Here is a 25,942-nt window from a genome sequence, read left to right on the forward strand (position 1 = left end):
ATAATGTTCCGACTAATTTCTCTCTTATTCCATATGAATTTATTCAGTTGACTTCCTACCATTCCAGCTTTGTTGATTCTGTTGTCTATTTCCATTTTTAATTTCCCATCTTCACTAAAAATTGTGCCTAAGCAGAAAACAAGTGTTTTACTTATTCCACAGGTTCTCCGTTCACAATGCAGTTGACATTTTCAATGATTCTGCCAATTTTCAATGTCTTTGTCTTTTTATTGCTGACCTTCATACCATATCTACTACAACAGTTATTCAATTTAGTCAAGGAATCTTGCAGACTTGTAGTGGATTTATTTAGAAGTATCACATTGCCTGCATAAAGCAAAGAGCTGACATTAACATCTCGATATCATGTTTAATACCACTTTCCTTCATAATGTGATCCATATGGATAATGAATAACAGAGGGGATAATGTGCATCCTTGTCTCACACCAGATTTAACATTAAGCCATCTTCCTGTACTTCCTTCAATTCTAACTGCTGACTTACAACCCAAATAAAGACTAAGTATTGCTTGATATAATGCCCCATTCACACAATATAACTGTAGCGTTTTGAATAGCTTCTCTCTTGGCACCTTGTCATATGCCTTTTCCAGATCGACAAATCTTAAATACAGATCTTTGTTATATTCCCATGATTTCTCAACTATTTGTCGTAAAGTGAAGATGTGATCCTTACAGCCTCATTTTGAACAGAATCCAGCTTGTTCTTCACCAAGCTTTTCTTCCACAATTCTTCTCAACCGTTTCTCAAGTATACTTCCATAGATCTTACTAGGAACACTCAGCAGGGAAATACCTCTGTAATTCTCACATTCAGTTTTATTACCCTTTTTATATATGAGTACTATGAGAGCTCTACTCCATTCATCAGGAATTTGTCCCTTTGTCCAGGCCTTCTGAACTATGCAATGCATCCACTGTAAGACTTTTATACCACCATACTTCAGCATTTCTGGTCGAATATCATCTACTCCAGCTGCCTTTCCACATTTCAAGCCTTTGATGGCTTTTTCTACTTCAAGTATGGATATGTATTCCTGACTGTATGCTTTTTGAGTTTTTTTTTATCACTGTGCTATCACTCCTTGTTTCATTTAGCAATTTTTCGATGTAATTACTCCATACTTCAAGGATATCTTTTTCTCCTGTTTTCATGTCACCTTTATCATCTCTAACCTCCTTTTACAGCACTCTTTCCTCCATTTCTAAGCTTCTTCAACAACCTCCAGAATATCTTACCACCTTCTTGATATTTATTTTCTGTGTTCTTTCTAAAGTCCTCCCATGACTTTTGTTTATCTAGTTTTACACAGTGTTTAGCATTCTTACATTTGTCTCTGTATTCTCTAAAAACACAAGCTGACTTATTTGCCAGTAACTTTTGATATGCTTTCTTCTTTTGCTTCACTGCCTCTTTAACTTCCTGTGTCCATCATGGAGCTCTGATTTTTCTATCCTTGCAGACAACCTCACCACATGACTCTCTGGCTGAATCAATCAGGGTTGTCTTCAAGGCTTGCCACTGAATCTATAGGGTTTGGTTCCTGTTCTCAAACTCTTTCATTTTTTCTTCTTTGGGCTTAAAAAAAAGTCTATAATTCCAGGATAAGAGACCACAGGCCAGTTACTAATAATACATTAATGAATTAATTAAAATTAAATAAATTACAATTAGAGTGCTTAAGGGTCAAAGCTGTATAACTGACAGGAGTCTTTCACATAGCCTTTAAAGGAATGCGGAGAACTGACCAGGATACTGGTCGGTTCTCCGCAGAGAACCGACCAGTTATCTACCCTGGATACTGAAAAAACAAGGATGGGTGGGCTATTTGGGATTTAGCCAACCAAATTGTATTCTTATTGGCTTAAACCAAAACATAAATGTTGGTACATGAGGAAATTTCATGCTGGCAGGGGGTCGCCTTGTTAAATAACGCCCCTGTTGTTTTCACCCAGAAACCAGGGTAAACAGCGAAAAGTCAGCTACTGGAACAAATCTGAAAACACACCCCAACTCAACATCACCTAAGAGAGTTAAAGATCGGTACTATCAACATAAGAAGCCTGAATTGCAAAGAAATGGAGCTAGCTGAGTAATTAGATAAGTATCAGATCAACGTAATATGGGCGACTGAAAAAAAAAGACAAAAACTGGTGAGATTTTTCTGAGCAATAAATACAAAATGTTATATTCAGGGAATGACAATCAAGGAAAAATAAATAGTAGCCATAGTATTCAACACTAAATATGAGGGCAAATATCAGAATGGGAAACTGGACAATATGACTTATTTGTGCCTATGGTCCCACTAAGGTAGAAGCGTAGGAATTTTTTAAGGCTTTACAGAAGGCAACTGACACAATGAAAAATTGGTACTTGTTGGGGATCTAAATAGCAGAGTAGGAAATGATTTTCAGACATACAAAAATATTTTTGGAAAATTTGGAGAAAAGAGCAAAACTTATAATGGCAAATATCTGTTGGATTTCTGCTCAAGACATGAACTGGCTATTACTAACAGCATGTTTCAACATAAAAATGTGCACAAATTCACATGGAGAGAAGAGTCAATGAATAAGAAAAGTCTAACTGACTATGTTATCGTCGATAGTGATGTTTTCTCTCTAGTGCAGGACACCAGAGTGTACAGAGGATTTGAAATTGGAAGTGATCACCATTTAGTCTTGAAGAGGATAAAATTGAATTTCATTTTGAAAAGAACATGTAAGAAAGTTTTAAAGCGAATAAAAGTTGAGCAGCTCTCAGATGTGAACTGTAGACTAAAATATACTAACATCATTCAAAAAAAAATGAAAGAGTTTGAGAACAGGAACCAAACCTTGGAGATTCAGTGGCAAGCCTTGAAGAAAATCCTGATTGCTTCAGCCAGAGAAGCATGTGGTGAGGTTGTCTGCAAGGATAGAAAAATCAGAACTCCACTGCAGACATGGGAAGTTAAAGAGGCAGTGAAGGAAAAGAAGAAAGCATATCAAAAGTTCCAGGCAAATAAGTCAGCTTGTGCTCTTAGAGAATACAGAGATATTATAAATCTAGCTAAACAAAAGTCATGGGAGGACTTTGGCAAGAACATAGAAAATAAATATCAAGAAGGTGGTAAGATATTGTGTAGGTGGTTGAAGAAGCTGAGAAATGGAGGTAAGAGTGTTGTAAAGGGAATTAGAGATGATAAAGGTGACATGTAAACTGGAGAAAAAGATATCCTTGAAGTATGGAGTAATTACTTCAAAAAATTGCTAAATGACACATGCAGTGACAGCAGTCGTAAAAAACACTCAACAGTCAGGAATACATATCCACAGTTGAAGTCGAAAAAGCCATCAAAGGTTTGAAATGTGGAAAGGCAGCAGGAGTAGACAATATTTGACCATAAATGCTGAAGTATGGAGTTATAAAAGTCCTACACTGGCTTCACTGCATAGTTCAGAAGGAATGGATAGAGGAACGAATTCCTGATGAATGGCGAAGAGCTCTCCTAGTACCCATATAAAAAAGGGAAATAAAACTGAATGTGAGAATTACAGAGGTATTTCTCTACTGAGTGTTCCTGGTTAGATTTATGCAAGTATACTTCAGAAACAGTTGAGAAGGATTGTGGAATGGAAGCTTGGTAAAGAACAAGCTAGATTCAGGTTAAATAGAGGCTGTCAGGATCAAATTTTCATGTGAGGATAAATAGTTGAGAAATCGTGGGAATATAACAAACATCTGTATTTAAGTTTTGTAGATCAGAAAAGGCATATGACAGGGTTCCATGAGAGAGAGAAGCTGTTCAAAGTGCTGCAGTTGTATGGTGACAATGGAGCATTATATCAAGCAATATTTAGTCTTTATTTGAGTTGTAAGTCAGCAGTTAGAATTTCATCATCCCCTCTGTTATTCATTATCTATATGGATCACATTATGAAGAAAAGTGGTATTAAACCTGATATCAAAATTGGAGATGTTAATGTCAGCACTTTGCTTTATGCGGATGATATTATACTTCTAAATATACCCGCTATAAGTCTGCAAAATTCCCTGACTAAATTGAATAACTGTTGTAATAGATATGGTATGAAGGTAAGCAATAACAAGACTAAGACAATGAAAATAGGCAGAAGTATTGAAAATTTCAAATGCGCTGTGAATGGAGAATATGTGGAACAAGTAAAACATTTCAGCTACTTATGCACAACTTTTAGTGAAGATGCTAAATTAAATATGGAAATACACAACAGCATCAACAACGCTGGTATGGTAGGAAGTCAAATGAATAAATTCATAAGAAATAAGAGAGAAATTAGTCGGAACACTATATTAGTTGTATACAAGACAGTGTTCAAACCAGTTTTAACTTATGGATCTGAGAGCTGGGTCAGAAATAAAACACTTCACCAAAGACTACACACTGCAGATATGAGAGTCCTGAGAAAGACTAGAGGCATGAACAGATGGTATCAATGGCAATATCATGTTAAAAACGAGGATCTTAGGAAAGAACTTGACATTGTCAGCATCCAGTAATGCGTTAGCAGAGTTAATCTCAGGTGGTATCCTCTGTACACTCTGGTGTCCTTGCACCAGGGAGAAAACATCACTATCAACAATAACATAGTCAACTAGTCTTTTCTTATTTCTTGTCTCTTTGCTTGTTGTGAATTTGTGCACAATTTTATGTTGGAACATGGTGTTAGTAATAACAAGTCCATGTCCTGAGCAGACATCCAACAAGTATTTGCCATTATTATTAGCTTCGCTCTTCTCTCCAAATTTTCCCAATATATTTTTGGATGTCTGACAATCATATCCTACTCTGCTATTTAGATACCCAACAAGGACCAACTTTTCTTTTTTCATTGTGTCAGTTGCTTTCTTTAAAGACTGAAAAAATTCCTCCACCTACCTTAGTAGAATAACATAGGCAACATTTGTGCCTGTGGGACCATAGGCACAAATAAGTCTCATTGTCCAGTTCCCCATTCTGATATTTGCCCACATCACTCTACTTGAGACTGCCTGCCATTCAAGAAGATTAGCCTCGTATTTTGTGTTGAATACTATGGCTACTCCTTCCTTTCCTTGATTGTCATTGCCTGAATATAATATTTTGTATTTATTGCTCAGAAAGATAAATACAAAATGTTATATTCAGGCAATGGCAATCAAGGAAAGGAAGGAGTAGCCATAGTATTCAACACAAAATATACTTTGTGTTGTGATAATCACCATGAAGGAATTCAGGCAGAACCATGTAACCTACACGTTATTCTACATATTCTCCACAAAGTGTTATACACTTCGTACAATGTTGCTGCATTGTTTAATCCTCTGAGAGAAAAGTCTTTCTCTTGTTGCACAATCCATCATTTTTGTTCTAGGTGTTTATGAGACCTTTTCAGTCCCTCCTCCCCTCATATATGTTAAAGTTCATTTCTTCTATTCATTTGAGATGTTAGCCTAGTTAGAGTACATCTAGTGAGTGAGGTGTATGTCAGACTGTTGAGCCAGCACTAAATTTTCTAAGCCCTGCTTTTATACAGCAGCATAGATCATGTGACAACAGCAATATACATACTAGAATGTTTTATTCTGAAACAGTCTCCCAATAAAAATTATTTCAGCATAGTATATTTTAATGTTCAAAAATTTGAATAGTTTAAAAATATCAATTATAGAGGAAGTCAAAAAAAAAAAGCTCAATTGGATATTTTTTTCATGTAAATCTTAATTTTCATGAATCAAGGATTGAATGTATTTATTTATTTTTTATTTGTTGTTATTTTTTATGAAGAACCATCCACACATAGTCTGAAAAATAATATGAAGCCCTACTGCATCATCTCCTAATTTGAATCAGAACAGCTGCCTCTCCTTGCTGGAAATTTGATGAATTCTCATTATTATCAGACATCAATAGTTTTATCAATTACTGCATCGTGCCCATATCACACTACTCTTTATATCATCACATGGCCCTTACCACTTTTTGAATAATTAGTTTTGTTGATGTTCTACCTTGTACATGTTAGCCTCCTGCCACTGAATATGACCTGTTATTTCCAGTTGAAATATCTGGCAAATGAAAAGATTTTTTTTATTTATTTATTTAATTGTTTCATTATCCTTGTGTTTACATATAAATGGTTCTTATCATTATGGCACAAGTATCTCTTAAACAGTGCATAGATTTTTATCAGTTATGTATCATTTTGTAATTTCGTTGAGCAGAGAGAGATAAAGTGTATATTTTACTATGCTCAACGAGCACAGACATTGCTGACTTATGTTAAGAGTTTCTTTCTTCAAAGTTTACTTAACTCAGAATTTACATAAGTTAGATTTAATCCACTAACCTGTTAATCACACTTTATTGCATATGTGTTTACAGTGTGTTTATACTGGTAGTGCATTAGGACATGAGTGAACAGTGACTTCTTTCTTCTCTTTATAAAGCTCCTTGATAACTAGAGTGCCATCCATTTTTCTTTGGACTTTTAAGACTATAAGGCATTAGGATCTATCCTCCAGGTGCTATGTCCACCTCATACTGATGTTAAAAACATCTTTACTGGCATAACATAGAAATTTTCGTCATGGAAACACATTATATTATGGAATCGTTGTGATATGGAAGCGTCATGTTTAAGAGTGTTTGTTGTGTTTGCACATAGCAAAAGGAACTTATGGTAAAGACATTTAATGTCTGTTGTGACACAAAAATCAACTTTGAAAACTTCTAAGTATGTAGCAGAACACATTATATACTTAAAAAAAGATTTTTTTTAAGATAATTATCAGAGAAATGCCAGATAATTTTTTTTTCTTTATAAATTTCATTTTCCTCTTAAGATCAATTTTATTGTGTAATGCATAAGATCACTTTTCCACTTCTGTTCCTGTAATCATGATTGTTTTCTACTCCAGTGTACACAAACACTAAAAATTATGTATGAATACAAATACACAGTACCTAAATGTTCAATAGTAAGGCTCCTTACTATTTATGTAAAGAAATTTGACACGAGTTGAATTTACACAAGCACATATTTCTATTTTGGGGTAAAATAATACAGAAAAATAAAGAATATTATTTTTTACTAAGCAATACCTTCATACAGATATCATTATCATCACTACCATCACAAATTCCTGATATATACTATCAAAGTATGTACAGGATTTCATGATAATACTACATAAAAAGTTTGTATCATTACTAACTTCCTATCGACAATTTTCTTCCAAATAGTCTGTTATCCATTGAGTCTCCAGTATTGTCATATCTTATACTTCAGTCTTGTAAGGCACTTCTTACTATATCAGTCCAATTAGGTCTTGGTCTTTCTCTTCCCTGGATGTTTTTCATGCAATCCTGAAACAGATACCTGTTTTTGTTAACCTTTCCGATTCTGTTCAAATGACCATACTCAAGATTACCTCTGCTGACACATTCTTGAATGCTAACAATGCTAAGTTCTTTTCTAATTTTCTCATTTTTAATTTGTTACTGCAATTGCTCAAATACACTGGTGTTCAAAACCTAAGGACAAACACTATTTATAAAGATTACAACTACAAATTCTGACAGATCGGCTTGTGTCAATTTGTAAAGAAATTGACACAAGCCGATAAAGTAAAGAAATTCAAAAAAAAATTTTTTTGAATCGTGTGCAAAGGGATCACATGGTAGTACTCAACAGGATAAAAGGCAAAATGCTGCACTAAGCTAATTGTGTTTGAAGGAAGCTCTTTTCATGAAGGAATAAAGTTGTAAACTTAGATGCCTTGTAATGTCTCACAAACATCATCTAGATGATTTCAAGCAGGGAAGAATTATTAGAAAGCTTGAAGAAGGCCAGAGAATTACTGATATTGTAAGAGTTTGTAATCTCACATATCAGTGTATTCTGGCTCTGGAAGCATTGCATACCATTGGAAGGTCTTCCACACATTTGCTAAAAGGTCGCCCTCATTCAACCATGGAGCATGAAGACAGATTTTTTGGTTATAACATCAAAACATAATCGATGCGCCACAGCAGCTCAGCTTGCAAGTCGACTCCATTCAAGCACAGGCATACAGATATCTCAACAAACTGTGACAAGACGTCTGCAACAAGTAGGTCTATATACCTGAAGGCCTGTAGTTGGCACATCTCTTTATCCACAGCTTATCGTAGAGCACATTTTCTACTAATTTTCTACACCAATCAGCTAATGTAATCTTGACAGATGAGAGTCATTTTAGTCTTTCTTCTGATTCTAGATGACCCTTGATCTGGCATAAAAGGGTACTGCTACCATTGTAAGAATGTTTTTGAAAGGGATAGGTACAGCATTGCTGGGATCATAGTGTGAGGAGGCATCATGCCTAATGAACACACTGAGCTAAAGTGCTGGTGAAAGGGACTATGACTGGTCCAACGACTATGATATTGCAACGAAGTTCTTCAACATCATGTTCGATTGTCCATGCTGCTGTTGGTGAATAATTCATTTTTATGAATGGCAGTGCCACACCACATCATACATGACCAGCAGGGATACTTCTGGAGACCGAGAATATTAATCAAATTGAGTTGCCAGCATGCTTCACAGGTCTCAACCCAATAGAACATGTTTGGGACACAATGGATAGATGCATGCTTGAAATCTCGCCTCTCTCCAGAAAACAGACAAGGCCTTATCCTTGCTCTGAAGGAGAAGTTAGCCAATTTGCCTCAAGAATACTGGAATCACTTGGTACCAAGCATGATACAATGTTCAACTACATCGCAGTTTGGAGTGGACATATTCCATACTGAAATGACTGTCTGCATAGTTTTCTGTAACCCCTGTAAATTAATTGCTTTACTATGTCCTTAGGAAAATTGTTTTGATATAAATTAAAAATGTAGTTTGTCCCTTGTTTTTGGACACCAATGTAGAAATAAAAACTTTGGCCAAGCATTTTATTTCTATCCCACTCTCAGATCCATATGTCAAAATTGGTGTGAATACTGTCTTATATACAGCTAGTTTATACTTTTGACTAATTTCTCTCTTATTTCATATAAATTTATTCAGTTGATTTATTCACCTTTCCTAATTCTTTTGTCTATTTATTTCCTTATTACTTTCTTTTAAGGTTACACGGTGAACAGCATTCATATATACAAATTTAGGGACACAAAACACACATGTTGAAATGATTATTTTACTTATTATTAAGAAAATAACACTTGACGTTTCGACCCCTATATTGAAGTTGTCATCAGAAATATACATTTATATAGAAAACCATGACAAAATTTCATGCCGGCTGAGGTATCACCTGGTTAAACAAGGCCCCCATTGTTTTCGCCAGGAAACTAGAGTGAACAGCGAAAAGTCAGCTACTGGAACAAATCTGACAAATCAGAAAACACATCCCAACTCAATATCACCAGAGTTAAAGATCGGTACTATCAACATAAGAAGCCTGAATGGCAAAGAAATGAAGCTAGCTGAGGAATTAGATAAGTACTAGATCAACATAATAGAGGTGACTGAAACAAAACAGACAAAAACTGGTGAGATCTTTCTGAGCAATAAATACAAAATGTTATATTCAGGAAATGATAATCAAGGAAAAGAAGGAGTAGCCATAGTATTCAACACAAAATAAGAGGCTAATCTTCTTGAATGGCAGGCAGTCTCAAGTAGAGTGATGTGGGCAAATATCAGAATGGGGAATTGGACAATGAGACTTATTTGTGCCTATGGTCCCACAGAAGGTTCTGCTAAGGTAGAAGTGGAGGAATTTTTCCAGGCTTTAGAGAAAGCAACTGACACAATGAAAATTGAAAAGTTATTCCTTGTTGGGGATCTAAAGAGCAGAGTAGGAAATGATTATCAGACATACAAAAATGTTCTTGGAAAATTTGGAGGAAAGAGAAAAGCTAATAATAACGGCAAATACATGTTGGATTTCTGCTCAGGACATGGACTGGTTATTACTAAAACCGTGTTCCAACATAAAAATGTGCACAAATTCACATGAAGAGAAGAGGCAAGGAATAAGGAAAGTCTCATTGACTATGTTATTGTTGATAGTGATGTTTTCTCCCTGGTGCAGGACAGAGGATATGAAATTGGAAGTGACCACTATTTAGTCTTAAGTAGGATAAAATTGAATTTCATATTGAAAAGAATAACATGTAAGAAGTTTTAAAGCAAATAAAAGTCGAGTAGCCCTGAGATGTGAACTGTAGACTAAAATATGCAAAGATTATTGAAGAAAAAATGAAAAGGTTTGAGAACAGGAACCAAACCTTGGAGATTCGGTGGCAAGCCTTGAAGACAACAATGATTGATTCAGCCAGAGAGACATCTGGTGAGGTTGTCTGCAAGGATAAAAAAATCAGAACTCCATGGTGGACACAGGAAGTTAAAGAGGCAGTGAAGGAAAAAAAGAATGCATATCAAAAGTTCCTGGCAAATAAGTCAGCTTGTGCTCTTAGAGAATACAGAGACAAATGTAAGAAAGTCAAACACTGTGTAAAACTAGCTAAACAAAAGTCATGGGAGGACTTTGGTAAGAACATAGAAAATAAATATCAAGAAGTTGGACAGAAGGACAAATTTCTGATGATTGGAGTAGATCTCTTATAGTACTCATATATAAAAAGGGAAATAAAACTGAATGTGAGAATTACAGAAGTATTTCCCTACTGAGTGTTCCTGGTAAGATCTATGCAAGTATACTTGAGAAACGGTTGAGAAAAATTGTGGAAGGAAAGCTTGGTGAAGAACAAGCTGGATTCAGGCTAAATAGAGGCTGTCAGGATCAGATCTTAACTTTACGATAAATAGTTGAGAAATCATGGGAATATAACAAAGATCTGTATTTAAGCTTTGTCGATCTGGAAAAGGCATATGACAAGGTGCCAAGAGAGAAGCTAATCAAAACGCTACAGTTATAAGGTGTTAATGGGGCATTATATCAAGCAATACTTAGTCTTTATTTGAGTTGTACAGGAAAATGGTTTAATGTTGAATCTGATGTGAGACAAGGTTGTATATTATCCCCTCTGTTATTCATTATCTATATGGATCGCATTTTGAAGGAAAGCGGTATTAAACATGATAACATGATATCAAAATTGGAGATGTTAATGTCAGCTCTTTGCTTTATGCGGACAATGTTATACTTCTAAATAAATCCGCTACAAGTCAGCAAGATTCCCTGACTAAATTGAATAACTGTTGTAATAGATATGGTATGAAGGTCAGCAATAAAAAGACAAAGACAATGAAAATAGGCAAAATCATTGAAAATGTCAACTGCATTGTGAATGGAGAACCTGTGGAACAAGTAAAACATTTCAGCTACTTAGGCACAATTTTTAGTGAAGATGGTAAATTAAATATTGAAGTAGACAACAGAATCAACAAAGCTTGAATTGTAGGAAGTCAATTGAATAGATTCGTATGGAATAAGAGAGAAATTAGTTGGAACACTAAATTAGCTGTATACAAGATAGTGTTCAAACCAGTTTTAATTTAAAAGACTAGAGACCGCAGATTTGAGAGTCCTGAGAAAGATTAGAGGCATGAACAGATGGCATCAATGGCAATATCATATTAAAAACGAGGATATTAGGAAAGAACTTGACATTGTCAGCATCCAGGAATTCATTAGCAGAGCCACTCTCAGGTGGTATGGTCACTTAAACAGAATGGGTGAGGAAAGATTAGCAAAACAAGTGTTCTCTGCCAGGTTGGCAGGAAAACGACCCAGAGGAAGACCAAGATATAGGTGGATTGATATGGCATAAAGTGCCTTAGATGATAGAAATATAAGATCTGATAATGTTGGAGTCTTGACATGTAACAGACTGATTTGGGGGAAAATTGTAGATAGGGAATTAGTAATGATGTAAATTTTTCATGTAGTACTGTCATATCCTGTACACCCCTTGAGGGTACTTGACAGGAATTTGATGATGAGAAAACCAAGCTACATGCTCTTGCACTCTATAAAGGTAAATTAAATCTACACTGTTAATTAATCTAAAAAAATACACAAAACAGACAACACACCACTACATCCGATTGTTGAAGGAATTGACAGCCCAAATTACCACTTAGCCAAAAAATTAGCTGCCACACTCAATGAATTGGTAGGTTAGTCCCCTTCCTACATAAAAAATACACAGCACTTCATAAACAAAATCAAAAACATTACACTCAACGACCAAGATTTATTAGTCAGCTTTGACATAACTTCCATTTTCTCCAATGTCCCGATCAATGATACTATCTTGCTCCTACATAACATATTTCCACACGACATCACGGCCTCTTTTGCCCACGTACTCTGCTCCGGATTTTCATGTGGCAAAACAATTTTTACCTTCAAAAAGAGGGTACAGCTATGGGCTCACCACTTTCCCCCCCAATAGCTAACTTTTATATGGAAGACGTTGAGCAACGAGCTCTAAAGTCAGTGTGTCTAAAGCCCAAAATTTGGCTCAGATACGTTGACGATATTTTCGCCATTTGGCCCCACGGCCACGAAGCACTAAATACATTCCTTAGCCAGTTGAACAAACAACACAAATGTATCCAATTCACCGTTGAAATAGAAAAAAACAACTCCCTTGTGGTCCTAGACACACTCACCACACGTCCTTCCCTCAGCTGTCTCTCTTTCTCAGTCTACTCCGTACCTACACACACAGGTCAGTACATACACAAAAATTCTTATCATCACCCAACACAAAAACTAGGGATCATAAGCACCCTTAAACACAGAGCTTAAACTATTTGTTCAAATGAACAAGCTCTAAACCAGGAATATAAGATCATCAACCATACATTTATAAAAAATGGATATAGTAAAAAAACTGTTCACAAGATCCTCCACAGAGACACCTAAAAACAAAAAAAAGATTTCAAGAACGCTATTGCCATACCTTATGTTAGAGGCATTTCCAAAAAAATAGACAGAACACTACACAAATACAATATCAAAACCACCTTTAAACTCCCTACAAAATTAAGACACCTACTTAGTTCTTCCAAAGATCCTCTTCCACACCTAGCCTACCCAGGGGTATACCAAATACAATGCACATGTAACCTACCATGCATAGGAGAAACAGGGGGAACCATCCCAATTAGGAAGGACGAACACAAATGACACATTAAATACCGCCATTTTGGAAAAACCGGCCTTTTTGACCAAGCACTTCAAACATACCACAGAATTGGTTGGAAAAAGTACAAAGTCCCTACACCATACCAAAACCTGGTTCAAGAGGAAATTTAAAGAAGCATGTGAAATGTTCAAACATAATCCAAATCTGAACAAAAATGATGACCTAACCATTCCAAGAATGTGGAGGACCCATTTGCAACCTTTATAGCAACCAGAACAAGCCAAAGAAAAATCCCACTACAAGAAGACTTGGCGAAGGGTTCCCCCCCCCCTTAACATTCAATAGCAACTTGAACTGTACAAATCAAGAAGAATCAAGAAGAAGAAGAATACAGGAGGACTTTAGCAGAGTTTATTGTAGTTTTTTATTTATTAATTATTTATATTTTATTTATTTATTTATTTTTTTTATCACTAGAGGTCAGGCTAAGAAAAAGATTAATTAACAGCGTAGATTTAATTTACCTTTATAGAGCGCAAGAGCATGTAGCTTGGTTTTCTATACACATGTCTCTTTCTGATGATGACCTCAACACAGGGGTCGAAATATCAAGTGTTATTTTATTAATAATAAGTAAAATGATCATTTCAACACATGTGTTTTGTGTCCCTAAATTTTAAATATGAATTTCCTTATTAAGTTTCCCATCTTCACTACAAGTTGTGTCTAAATAGCTCAGATGTTTTATTTGTTCTGTAGGTTTCCCGTTCAGGATGCAGTTGATGTTTGCTATTTTGATAGTCCTCATATTTTCATTACTGATTTTTGTACCAAATTTATTACTGTTGTTATTTAGTTTAGTTAGGGAGTCCTGCAGACTTTTACTGGATTTATTTGAGAGTTTAACATCATCTGCACATAGTAAAGAGCTGAGATTAACATATCCAGTTTTGATAACAGGTGTAATACTACTTTCCTTCAACATGTGATCCATATAAATGGTGAATAACATTGGAGATAATGTGCACCCTTATCTCACACCTGATTTAACATCAAACCATCTTCTTTCTTCCTTGTATACTGTTTGCTTCCTTCTGTTATAATTGTTGACTTACAACTCAGATATAGACTGTGTGTTGCTCAGTATAATTCCATTTACATCTTATAATTGTAGCCTTCTGAACAACTTTCCTTGGTATCATGTGATATGCTTTTTCCTGATTTACAAAACTTAAATACAGATCTTTGTTATATTCCCATGATTTCTCAACTATTTATCTTAAATTGAAAATTAATCCTGCAACCTCTATTTGGCCTGAATCAAGGTTGCTTTTTATCTAAGTTTCTCTTCCGCAATTTTTCTTAGTTAATCTCACGTGACCATACCACCTGAGATTAACTCTGCTAATGCATTACTGGATGCTGGCAATGTCAAGTTCTTTCTAAGATCCTCGTTTTTAACATGATATTGCCATTGATACCATCTGTTCGTGCTTCTAGTCTTTCTCAGGACTCTCATATCTGCAGTGTGTAGTCTTTGGTGAAGTGTTTTATTTCTGACCCAGCTCTCAGATCCATAAGTTAAAACTTAAATCCATAACTCAGATCCATAAGTTAGGACACCAGAGTGTACAGAGGATTTGAAATTGGAAGTGATCACTATTTAGTCTTAAGAGGGATAAAATTGAATTTCATATTGAAAAGAATAATATGTAAGAATGTTTTAAAGCGAATAAAAGTTTAGCAGCTCTCAGATGTGAACTGTAGACCAAAATACACAAAGATTATTGAAGAAAAAATAAAAAAATTTGAGAACAGGAATGAAACCTTGGAGATTCAGTGGCAAGCCTTGAAGAAAATCCTGACTGATTCAGCCAGAGAGGCATGTTGTGAGGTTGTTTGCAAGGATAGTAAAATCAGAACTCCAAAGAGGCAGTGTAGGAAAAGAAGAAAACATATCAAAAGTTCCTGGCAAATAAGTCAGCTTGTGCTCTTAGAGAATACTGAGACAAATGTAAGAAGGCTAAACACTGTGTAAAACTAGCTAAACAAAAATCGGGAGGACTTTGGTAAGAACATAGAAAATAAATATCAAGAAGGTGGTAAGATATTGTGGAAGTTGTTGAAGAAGCTTAGAAATGGAGGAAACAGTACTATAAAAGGAGTAAAGGAGTTAGAGATGATAAAGGTGACATGAAAATGGGAGAAAAAGATATCCTTGAAGTATGGAGTAATTACTTCGAAAAATTGCTAAATGAAACAAGCAGTGATAGCACAGTGGTAAAAAACACTCAACAGGCATACAGTCAGGAATACATATCCATACTTGAAGTAGAAAAAGCCATCAAAGGCTTGAAATGTGGAAAGGCAGCAGGAGTAGATGAAAGTCTTAAAGTGGCTGCACTACATAGTTCAGAAAGCCTGGACAGAGGGACGAATTCCTGATGATTGGAGTAGAGCTCTCATAGTACCAATATATAAAAAGGAAAATAAAACTGAATGTGAGAATTACAGAGGTATTTCCCTACTGAGTGTTCTTGGCAAGATTTATGCAAGTATACTTGAGAAATGGTTGAGAATTGTGGAAGAAAAGCTTGGTGAAGAACAAGCTGTATTCAGGCCAAACAGAGGCTGTCGGGATCAGATCTTCACTTCACGTAAAATAGTTGAGAAAACATGGGAATATGTGTAAAGATGTGTTAAGTTTTGTCGATCTGGAAAAGGCATATTACAGGGTGCCAAGAGAGAAGCTATTCAACATGCTACAGTTATATGGTGTCAATGGGGCATTACATCAAGCAATACTTAGTCTTTATTTAAGTTGCAAGTCAGCAGTTAGAATTGAAGGAAGTACAGGAAGATGGTTTAATGTTAAATCTGGTGTGAGACAAGGATGTATATTAACCTCTCTGTTATTCATTATCTATATGGATCACATTATGAAGGAAAGTGGTATTAAAGATGATATCGAGATGTTAATGTCAGCTCTTTGCTTTATGCCGACGATGTTATACTTCTAAATAAATCCGCTACAAGTCTGCAAGATTCTCTGACTGAATTGAATAACTATTGTAATAGATATGGTATGAAGGTCAGCATTAAAAAGACAAAGACAATGAAAATAGGAGAATCACCAAAAATGTGAACTGTGTTGTGAACTGAGAACCTGTAGAACAAGTAAAACATTTCAGCTACTTAGGCACAATTTTTAGTGAAGATGGGAAATTAAAAATGGAAATAGACAACAGAATCAATAAAGCTGGTATAGTAGGAAATCAATTGAATAAATTCATATGGAATAAGAGAGAAATTATAGTCGGAACACTAAATTAGCTGTATACAAGACAGTGTTCAAACCAGTTTTAACTTATGGATCTGAGAACTGGGTCAGAAGTAAAACACTTGACTAAAGACTAGAGATCACAGATATGGGAGTCCTCAGAAAGATTAGAAGCATGAACAAATGGCATCAATGGCAATATCATATTAAAAACGAGGATATTAGGAAAAAACTTGAGATTTCAGTATCCAGGAATGCGTTAGCAGAGCTAAATTCAGGTGATATGGTCACTTAAACAGAATGGGCAAGGAAAGATTAGCAAAACAAGTGTTCTCTGCTAGATTTGCAGGAAAAAGACCCAGAGGAAGGCCAAGATATAGGTGGATTGATACGGTACAAAGTGCTTTGCCTTAGACCAGGGTCGGCAACCAGCGGCCCAAATGTGCATTTTTGGTGGCCTGTATGTTAAATTATTTAAATAATACATTTTATAATATGAATAATAAATTACAAATAATTTGATACCGAATACTTTGTGATATCGCCCTGCAACTTGGCGTGAGTCAACTGTGTCAGTCATCATGAGTGGGCATAACAATGGTGACTTCATCTGACAACAACCGAGATTTTGTAGCACTTTTTGCAGTCACGTTTCCTAGTCCGTCTAATATATTTTTTAAAAATAATTTCAAAAAATGGGTTCAATAAAACATAAACTTGCAGATGAAGGAAGATGGTTTAATGACGAATGGAACAGCAAGTACTTCTTTATTGAAAATGGGGATATTTTTGTGTTATTTGTCAAAAGACAAAGGGGAATTAATTTGAACTTGCATGGCCAAGGTAAATTACTAGCAGGACTATTTTCTGACATGAAATCATTTGAAGACAAACTATGTCTGTTGAAGAAACATATGATGGAAGAAATTCTACATCATATATATCATACATTATATATATTGCAAATCTGCATCTACAATTGGATGACAAACACAAAAGGAAACTTTTGTTGGTATGAATGAAGATTTACAAATGGAATTTTCAACAAGATTTGTGGATTTTCATAAAAATAGCATTGAAATGCGATTATTTTTGAATCCTTTTAATGTCGACATTGATGATGTACCAAACCAACAATTACAACACAATGAAACATTAAAGAACGCATTTTCGTTAGAAAATATCCAAATATTTTATCGATGCTTACTAAAAAAATGTGAAGGCTTAATTAGTATCGTAAAGAAGATGATTGTCACATTATTTAAGCACATACATTTGCGAACAAGCATTTTCTGCCATGAGTTTTAGAAAAAATAAATTTTCTTCTTGACTGATTGATGAACATTTGCATGCTTCGATTCGAATTTGCACCTCAGGTTATAAAGTGTATCTAGATAATTTGGCTAAGGGAAAACAATCACAAAAGTCACATTAAGCAAGGAGACACACATATTGTGATGCATAAGCTATATTACTTTATTTTTACGTGATAATTTTCATTGAGCTTCATTTCAATGCTTGTTTCATATCTCGTATTTTAAATATTTCTGTTTTTTTTTTTTTAAGATTGATATAATAAAAATTGATAACTTAAGTATTTTTTTAATCACTATTTTCTCTTAATTAAACGCTTGCAGCCCGATTATTAAAAATAAAAGTTGAATGTGGCCTGCGAGCCTGAAAAGGTTGCCGACCCCTGCCTTAGATGATAGAAATATAAGATCTGATAATGTTGGAGTCTTGACAAGTAACAGACTGATTTGGAGGAAAATTGTAGATAGGAAGTTAGTAATGATGTAAATTTTTCATGTAGTACTATCATATCTTTGAGGGTATATGTCAGGAATTTGATGATGATGATTATCACAACTTCTTAGTTCCCTCCCTCCCCAATAAAGTGACCAGATTCAGTAATAAACAGTCATCTAATATATCATATTAGAATTATGACTTATATCACGAGTGCTATGAAATGAAAGAAGTGAATGAAAGCTATAAAGTGAGATAAGGAAATCTTGAGCCAGAACAGATCATAAAGCAAGGAATCTAGGTTTGATAACCTTTAAGAATGTCTTATTTGAAAGCATGTATTCCTTCTTTTTTACAAAAGACATCATGCAAAATGTAGTTAGAACAGCTGAGCTGGACTGTAGTTGTGGAGAAGGCTAATTGAAGTTCAGTTAGTAAATGTAGATCATTTATTTAGATATAAGTGATAACTTATAAGTTTTGGTGTATGTCATTAAAAATTGTAGTAATATCTCCGAAGCTAGTGAAATGGATACTTAAGTGTTTCTTATTGGATGAAATTTTGTTGTTATGTTGGCTTCTCTTCAATTGGTATTTTTCTTTTTTTTAAAAAAATGTCCTTTATGGACATATTTTAAAGGGTAAAGTGAAGTCAAAATAATTATGAAAGTCTCATTTTCACATGATACACTGGTGTCAAGACAGAAATGTGAACACATACATGCTTTGTCTCAAGACTAGTTCTTAGCAAATGTTTCACTCTTCATTCTCTGTGAATCTCTGTTGATTGGGAAAAAAAAAATCTGAAAATACATAATTTTTAAATAACTTCTTTTTCATTCAAAATAAACAATTTATGTTTAAATTATAATGATGCATACATGTTTGACAGCTTTTTGTCAAATTTTGTTTTATCCAGAATGACTGAGCACTGCATCTTAAGTGTCATTAGTGTGAGCAAAGTGACTCATTAGTAAACACCCTGAGTCCAGATTACCATAAGTTAGACTGTTGTAAATTTAGAGCTACCTGTCCTTTTTTTTTTTTTTTTTTTTTTTAATGTATACTGAAAGGCTGCCAGCCTTTTTTTTTTTTTTTTTTTAATGTATACTGAATCAGTATACATTAAAACTTTTTCTGATCAAACCTTGTGTGTGCCAATTCTATATAATATACAGTACTATAATAAATGATTAGGTTACCTTAATAACTAAATCCAATTCATAATCCATATCAACTTCTGGCCATGGCTGTTGGAGAACAGATTTTCTCTGTTGGAGGAATGATTAAAAAATAAATTAGGAAATTAAGTAAGTAATGAAAAATGTTATTTTAAACTTATACTAAAACTAGATTAATTCAGTAACAGATGATAATGGACTATAAGCTTATTACCTGTTCAATTTTATAAGCCCAAGCCATTATTTGTTACTGAACCTTAAAGAAAGAGATATTTATGAGACGGAATTATCAGATTTTTTTAATAGGTAACATTCAATTTCTGCCTATTGGAAATCTTTAATAGCATATACATCCATCTGACCTCATCATCATTATGATTCTTGTACATAGGCTTATACGTTGGTAACACATGACTATTAGATTATTTAAGGGAATTTACAATGTATACTGGAATATTAATTAAAAGAAACTTTAATAAATACCTCCTATATTTTGGCAATGTCACATTGTCATCTTCATGGGAACATACAACTATGACATATGCATGCAGGCACTACAAAACGCAAATGAGGCAGAAGAGAGAAAACTACTGTTGTTCCTAGTCCTAAAGGTTCCCCCCCCCCAGCAGGCTATATTGGGTTGTCTTGGCTGTTGGGATGAAGTTCTCAAGATGCAAGCTTCCCAAATTTGGGGCAGTCTCATGCAGCCAAATTTGTTGAGGTTTGGAAAGTTTTTTAGAGCTAAGGCTGATTCCATGAACAATCTTTCATATTTACATGTGCTGCGGTGTATTAACGTGGCAACATATTTTGTGACGGGTATCCAAAGCATGGTCTGCAAGCCCAGAGTGGCTGTACTGGTGAAACCTCATGTAGTCTTTGTTCTGAAATCCTGACATTTGCTGTCCTGCCTGTTTGGCCAAAGTAGGACAGTTTACAGCTGCAAGGGACCTAGTATACCCCTAGGTAGGTCTAGGGGAAGTGGTTGGTCTTTGGTGGAGCGGATAAGGGATGCCAATTTTTTATATGGTTTGTAACAAAAAGTCAGGTCTTTTTTTTAAGATTTTGGTTAACTTTTCAGAAGTGTCCTGAATATAGAGAAATGGTGATGGATTTAGTGTAATTTTTGTTATTGGGGGGGGGGGGGGGGAGTTAACTGGTTTTAATATTTTTTGGGGGTTGTAGTCATTGGCTAAGAAAGTGTTAGGATGTGGTTTAGTTCAGTGGTTAGGGCATTGTCATCTAAACAGATTAATTTTGCCCTGTTATATTAGTGGTTTTATAATCCCATATTGTTGTGTGTGGGGGGGGGGGGGGGAATTGTTGGTGAATGTATCTGCTTGTATGGGTGGGTTTTCTGTAAACAGAGAAAACCAAGGATCCATCAGGCTGGCAAATGATTAGGGTGTCAAAGGAAAGGGAGACTGTTGTTTTCCTCGTTTTTCAAGGTGAACTGGATTCTGGGGTGTTGGTTGTTTAAGTGTGTTAAGAAGGAGTGGAGTGTATCTGAGCCATGTGGCCAAATAGCAAACACATCATCAACGTAGCGAAGCCAAACAGTGGATTTTTGTTGGGCTGAGTTTAAGGCTTTCTCTTCAAAAGTCTCCATAAAGAAGTTGGCCAGAGGTGGGGAGAGTGGTGAACCCATGGCTGTCTCCTCTATCTGTTTGTAGAATTTTCCTTGACAAACGAAATAGCCTGAGTTTATTGTGAACTGAAATAGAACTGAGATATCAGTAGGAAATTTGGCTTGGATGAGCTCTAAGTTTCCTTGAGTGGGACATTTGTGAATAGGGAGGAGATGTCAAAAATGACCATTATGTCAGTATATTGGAATGAGAGGTTTTCTATATTAGCTTTGAAGTAGGCTGAGTTTTCAATGTGTGATGGTGTGTTGCCAGGATAGTGTGGCTCACACAATCGTTTTCTACTCTGCTATTTAGATCCCCAACAAGGACCAACTTTTCCTTTTTCATTGTGTCGGTTGCTTTTTCTAAAGCCTCAAAAAATTCCTCCACTTCTACCTTAGGAGAACCTTCTGTGGGACCATAGGCACAAATAAGTCTCATTGTCCAGTTCTCCCATTCTGATATTTTTGCCCACATCACTCTACTTGATATTGCTTTCCATTCAAGAAGATTAGCCTCGTATTTTTTGTTCAATACTATAGCTACTCCTTCTTTTCCCTGATTGTCATTGCCTGCATATAACATTTTGTATTTATTGCTCAGAAAAATCTCACCAGATTTTGTCTTTTTTGTTTCAGTCACCCCTATTATGTCAATCTGGTACTCATCCAATTCCTCAGCTAGCTCCATTTCTTTGCCATTCAGGCTTCTTATGTTGATAGTACCGATCTTGAACTCTGATGACGACTTGGGATGTGTTTTAGGATTTGTTCCAGTAGCTGACTTTTTGCTGTTCGCCCTGGTTCCCTGCGAAAACAATGGAGACCTTGTTTAACTGGACAACACCCCAGCTGGCATGAAATTCTGTCATGTTGTACCATCATTTTGTATATTGGTTTAAGCCAATAAGAATACAATTTGGTTGGCTAAATCCCAAATTGCCAGCCCATCCTCATTCGTTCAGTATCCAAGTAGATACCTATCATGGTGCGCCATGAAAAGGTGAGGACTGGACATTAGGTCAGAAGCCCCGGTCAGTTCTCCTCATTCCTTTAAAGGCAATGGGGAGGTCTCCTCTCAGTTATATAGCTTTGATCCTTATGCACCCAAGAAGGGCAAATGGCTAAATTAATTGTGTTTTTTTCCTATATTCTCATTCTATGTATGCTATATTATATTGCTCTAGATTAATAATTACATCTAACTTACATCTAATTACAATCTTATTTAAATAACTCTTAATGCAAGTAGGGATTTGCCTATATTTTTCAATAATTGATTTCAAATTAAATAAGTGTGCACAATTTTTTTTTTTTTACCTTATCAAAATATGGCAGTCCTTTTGCAACATCAGTAAATCCTGCCCATAATTCAGAGGCAATATGTGGGGCAAATGGAGTCAACATTACTATAAGAGCAGCAAGAGTTTGTTGATATTCCACAGTTGTTTTTAAAACTCTCAAGGTAATTTGCTGAAAGAAAGGAACAAAATTTTAAAAAAATGCATATTACACATTATTTTGAAAACAAAGTTGTAAGAAACAAGGCAGAATCTTATTTTGGTAAGGTAACCCATGTTTTATCTTATATGTTATAACAGTGCTAAAAAATATATTAATTTAGACGGTGAACTGTAAAAAATCTACTCATACCATAAGCATGCTTGTTCACTAATATCAAGAGCATAACATTTCAATGAATGAACTATTTGTGCTTTTACTATCTCTGTTAATCATTTTAATCTGGAGAGTTAAAAACAGAGTCAAGTCCATTAAGAGAGAAAAGAACTACATTTAACACTTGCTCATTACATTCATAAACATGAAACACCGCTCTGCATTATTTAGATACAATATGTAGAGAAGATGTTACTAAAATTAAGAAACTGATATACCATGTGAAAAAAAAATTATTGTAATTATAGCTCATTTCAGCTATGTTTTTATAGCCAGCATTAAAATTAAGTATGTATCAAGTACCATTACACATTTTTAAGTAGGGGCAGTCATTCCACTTTCTCCAGATATCCAATTTGCATGTGCCATTCCTGTGCAAAAAATATCTTCACATTTACCTTCACCTAAAGGCAATTTATATTTTTTAAGTTTTGTTAACATGTAACAAATATTCTTTACTTATCAGATGTCTTACTCTGGAGAAATATTCTCAGTGGAAATCTGTATAGAAAATCACAAAGATTGCACCCAATCAACTTTCTTCAATGTGACAGGTATTAGATCATAGTTATGCATCTTACATTTAATTATTAAACAGCACAATTAAGAACAAAAGACATTTGAAGAAGATAAAGCAGATGTTTGCAGAAGCTGATTACAGTGACAGAGGAGGTTTCAGTTAAAGACCTGAATGTTCTGATGCTTGGCGCAGTCGAAAATATAAATAAATTTTTAAGGATCGATACAAGAGAAATATAGCAAGCTAATTTAGGGAATTGGTTCCAGCCAGAAACAATTCCTGAGTCTACACTTCGAGCATGTGAAATAGCTTACTTACGCCCTTGAGAGAAAGGGGGAGGGGTAAAACTATACACTAAAAGGATAAAGAATAATCACAAGTTTTGTGCATGAAGAACTAGCTCAAGCAACGACAATAAACTCGGTATTACGACTGATAAGAAAAAGACATTACAAAGGCACAGTCCGACAATGAAGTGATAATAAATAAAATAATAATATCAAAATTAAATATAGATAGATATTATTAATACTAGAGCCTGTGTAGCTCAGTGGATGTGGCGTTTGCCAACCACGGTGCCTGGCTGCACGAAGGAAGACTTGGTTTCGAGTCTAGTCGGCAACTAGAGGAAATTTTTCTAAGCCTTTTTTCGACCGGTTCGTGAGTTAGTCGATCTCTGGCACGGGCAAGCAGGTTTTTCCTCCCGGAAACTCGGGTTTTTCGTCCTGTAAACTCAAGAAAATCGACCGTAGAACCCACATTATTTCAGACATTAAATATATTGTGTTAGGGTTAGGGACCACGAGATGGCGGCACATTTGAGCCGTCTCTCTTCACTGAGTACCACTTAATTAGTGATAGCCTTGGGCCATCTATCTCTGATTGGTACCAGTGGAGATTGAACTGCCCACTCAGTCTCCAAAAGTTAGATAGGGCTAAATGGCCTCGCCTACTCCCCGTATACGGGAATAAAAAGGCGTTAGCTGATTTTTTTTTTTTTGATTATTAATACTAAATTTGGAAGAGGAGGACAAGGCTTAACTCCTTCGACTAGTCATACAATCTGCTAAAGTTCTGGCAGAAAACAGGACCTTCATTAGATCATCAACACTGTTTCCCATTGTAAATATGGGCAAGAAAGTTATAAATTTATAGAAAATTATATATTAAAAGCTTGTTTACCATGTCAGTTCACACTTCACACACACAAAACAGATGAAACTCAGAAAACAAAAACAGCAACTCATGACAAATGACAATGTTCAATTGGATTGATTGACACAATAATCAATCAGAGCCACTGATTTCTAGATGCTATTGTCTCAGTGCCCTGCCTCACTTTATGGACAATTTAAAACCTCTGGAATGCTGGAATTAGGAATGCTGCTGATATGCAATATTTGCAGAATGATTTGAATAGGCTGGAATTGTGCTTTGATAAGATCTCACTTGGACTACTGCATGCAGGTCTGGTTCCTGTGGTGATTCTGATACAGGAGAGAGTGAAAAGGAGTGTTAAAAATAATAGCAGGGTTGTGGAATATTGATTTGAAGACAGACTGAGAGTTTGTAGACTGCAGACACTAGCAAACAGAAGAAAGAGGGGGTGATATGTTGAGACCAGATATGTTGAGACCTACAAACTTCTGAAAGGGTTATACAGAATTTCAGTAGATGGAATTTTTCATTATGGAGGGTGGGAAAAGAATGTGAGGGTATCCATGGAAGTTGAGAATGAATGCTGTCAAGAAGGGGGTTGTTAGGGCTAGATTTTTTTTCTCTCATAGAATAGTGTGTGATTTGAATGGATTGCCATTGGATGTTATGTGTGCAAGTAGTGTGAATGAATTCAAGAACAGGTATGACAGCTGGTGCAAATAGTATGGCCTCCTTCGACGAGTTCCTGGCTCCCTGGAGGTCTCTCTTAATAATAATATCTGAAAATCTCTTATCAAGTCATGCTGTACAACCGATTATGCCCTACATTATCTACACCAGGGGTCAGCAACCTTTTCAGACTCGCGGGCCACATTCAATACTTAAGTTATCAATTTTTATTATATCAATCTTGAAAAACACAGAAATATTTATCCTTTCTTTTAGGCTTACACAGTGATCCGAATACATTTTAGAAAATTATGGAGACAACTAACGTGTTTGAATAAAACTTTAGTTTATTATAACTAAATTTACATTCGACGTTTCGACCTTTATGTCAAGATCATCTTCTGGAGCATATACACTATATACAGAAAACAAGCTACACTACATTCTATCTGGTTTGTTAAAGTAACTGACCAACTGTTACAACAATTGTTGGCCTGACCTCTGGCGAAAAAATAAATAAATAAAGCAAAAATATACATCAATAATAGTCCTATTATTAATACTATCTGTTGGTTGGAATTACATTGGGGGGGGCACAACAACAGGTCTATGTAAATATATATATATATATATGTTAACACTATGATTATGCATGTATATTCCAACCAGTTGGTATGGAGTGGTTTCTAATATTAGCTGAAAGTAGGCTAGAGTCCTGACTTATGCTGGATCTTATGTATTAGGTAGGCTGAATGTGCGCCATCCAGATTCTTAGAATTTTCATGCCGCCATTGTGGTTGATATTTGGATGGTTTATCAGAATTTCACAGGCTTCCTTAAATTTCCTTTCATACCAGGTTTTTGTGTGGTGTAAAGAGTGGGTGCTTTTCCAGTCTATTCGGTGTAAGGTGTTGAGATTGTGATCCAAGAGGCCC

The 25,942-nt window shown here is 35.3% G+C and overlaps 1 protein-coding gene across 3 annotated transcripts in view; it reads right to left on the reverse strand.

The window, feature by feature from the left end:
* LOC150101948 (uncharacterized) overlaps nt 1-25,942 on the reverse strand; it is a 66,400-nt gene that overhangs the window by 31,205 nt on the left and 9,253 nt on the right. For 2 of the 3 annotated variants that reach the window (XR_016549069.1, XM_090400871.1), the window contains exons 2-3: nt 22,304-22,456; nt 19,378-19,446 (exon numbers count right to left, since the gene is read on the reverse strand). The gene's annotated coding sequence lies outside the window, so the exon portion shown is untranslated. The remainder of the gene's footprint in view (nt 1-19,377; nt 19,447-22,303; nt 22,457-25,942) is intronic. The other variant, XR_016549070.1, reaches the window with a different exon arrangement.

The sequence above is a fragment of the Typopeltis vanoorti genome, chromosome 11 (genome assembly GCF_054136105.1).
Source record: "Typopeltis vanoorti isolate ZY-2024b chromosome 11, IOZ_Tvanoo_1.0, whole genome shotgun sequence".
NCBI lineage: Eukaryota > Metazoa > Arthropoda > Arachnida > Uropygi > Thelyphonidae > Typopeltis > Typopeltis vanoorti.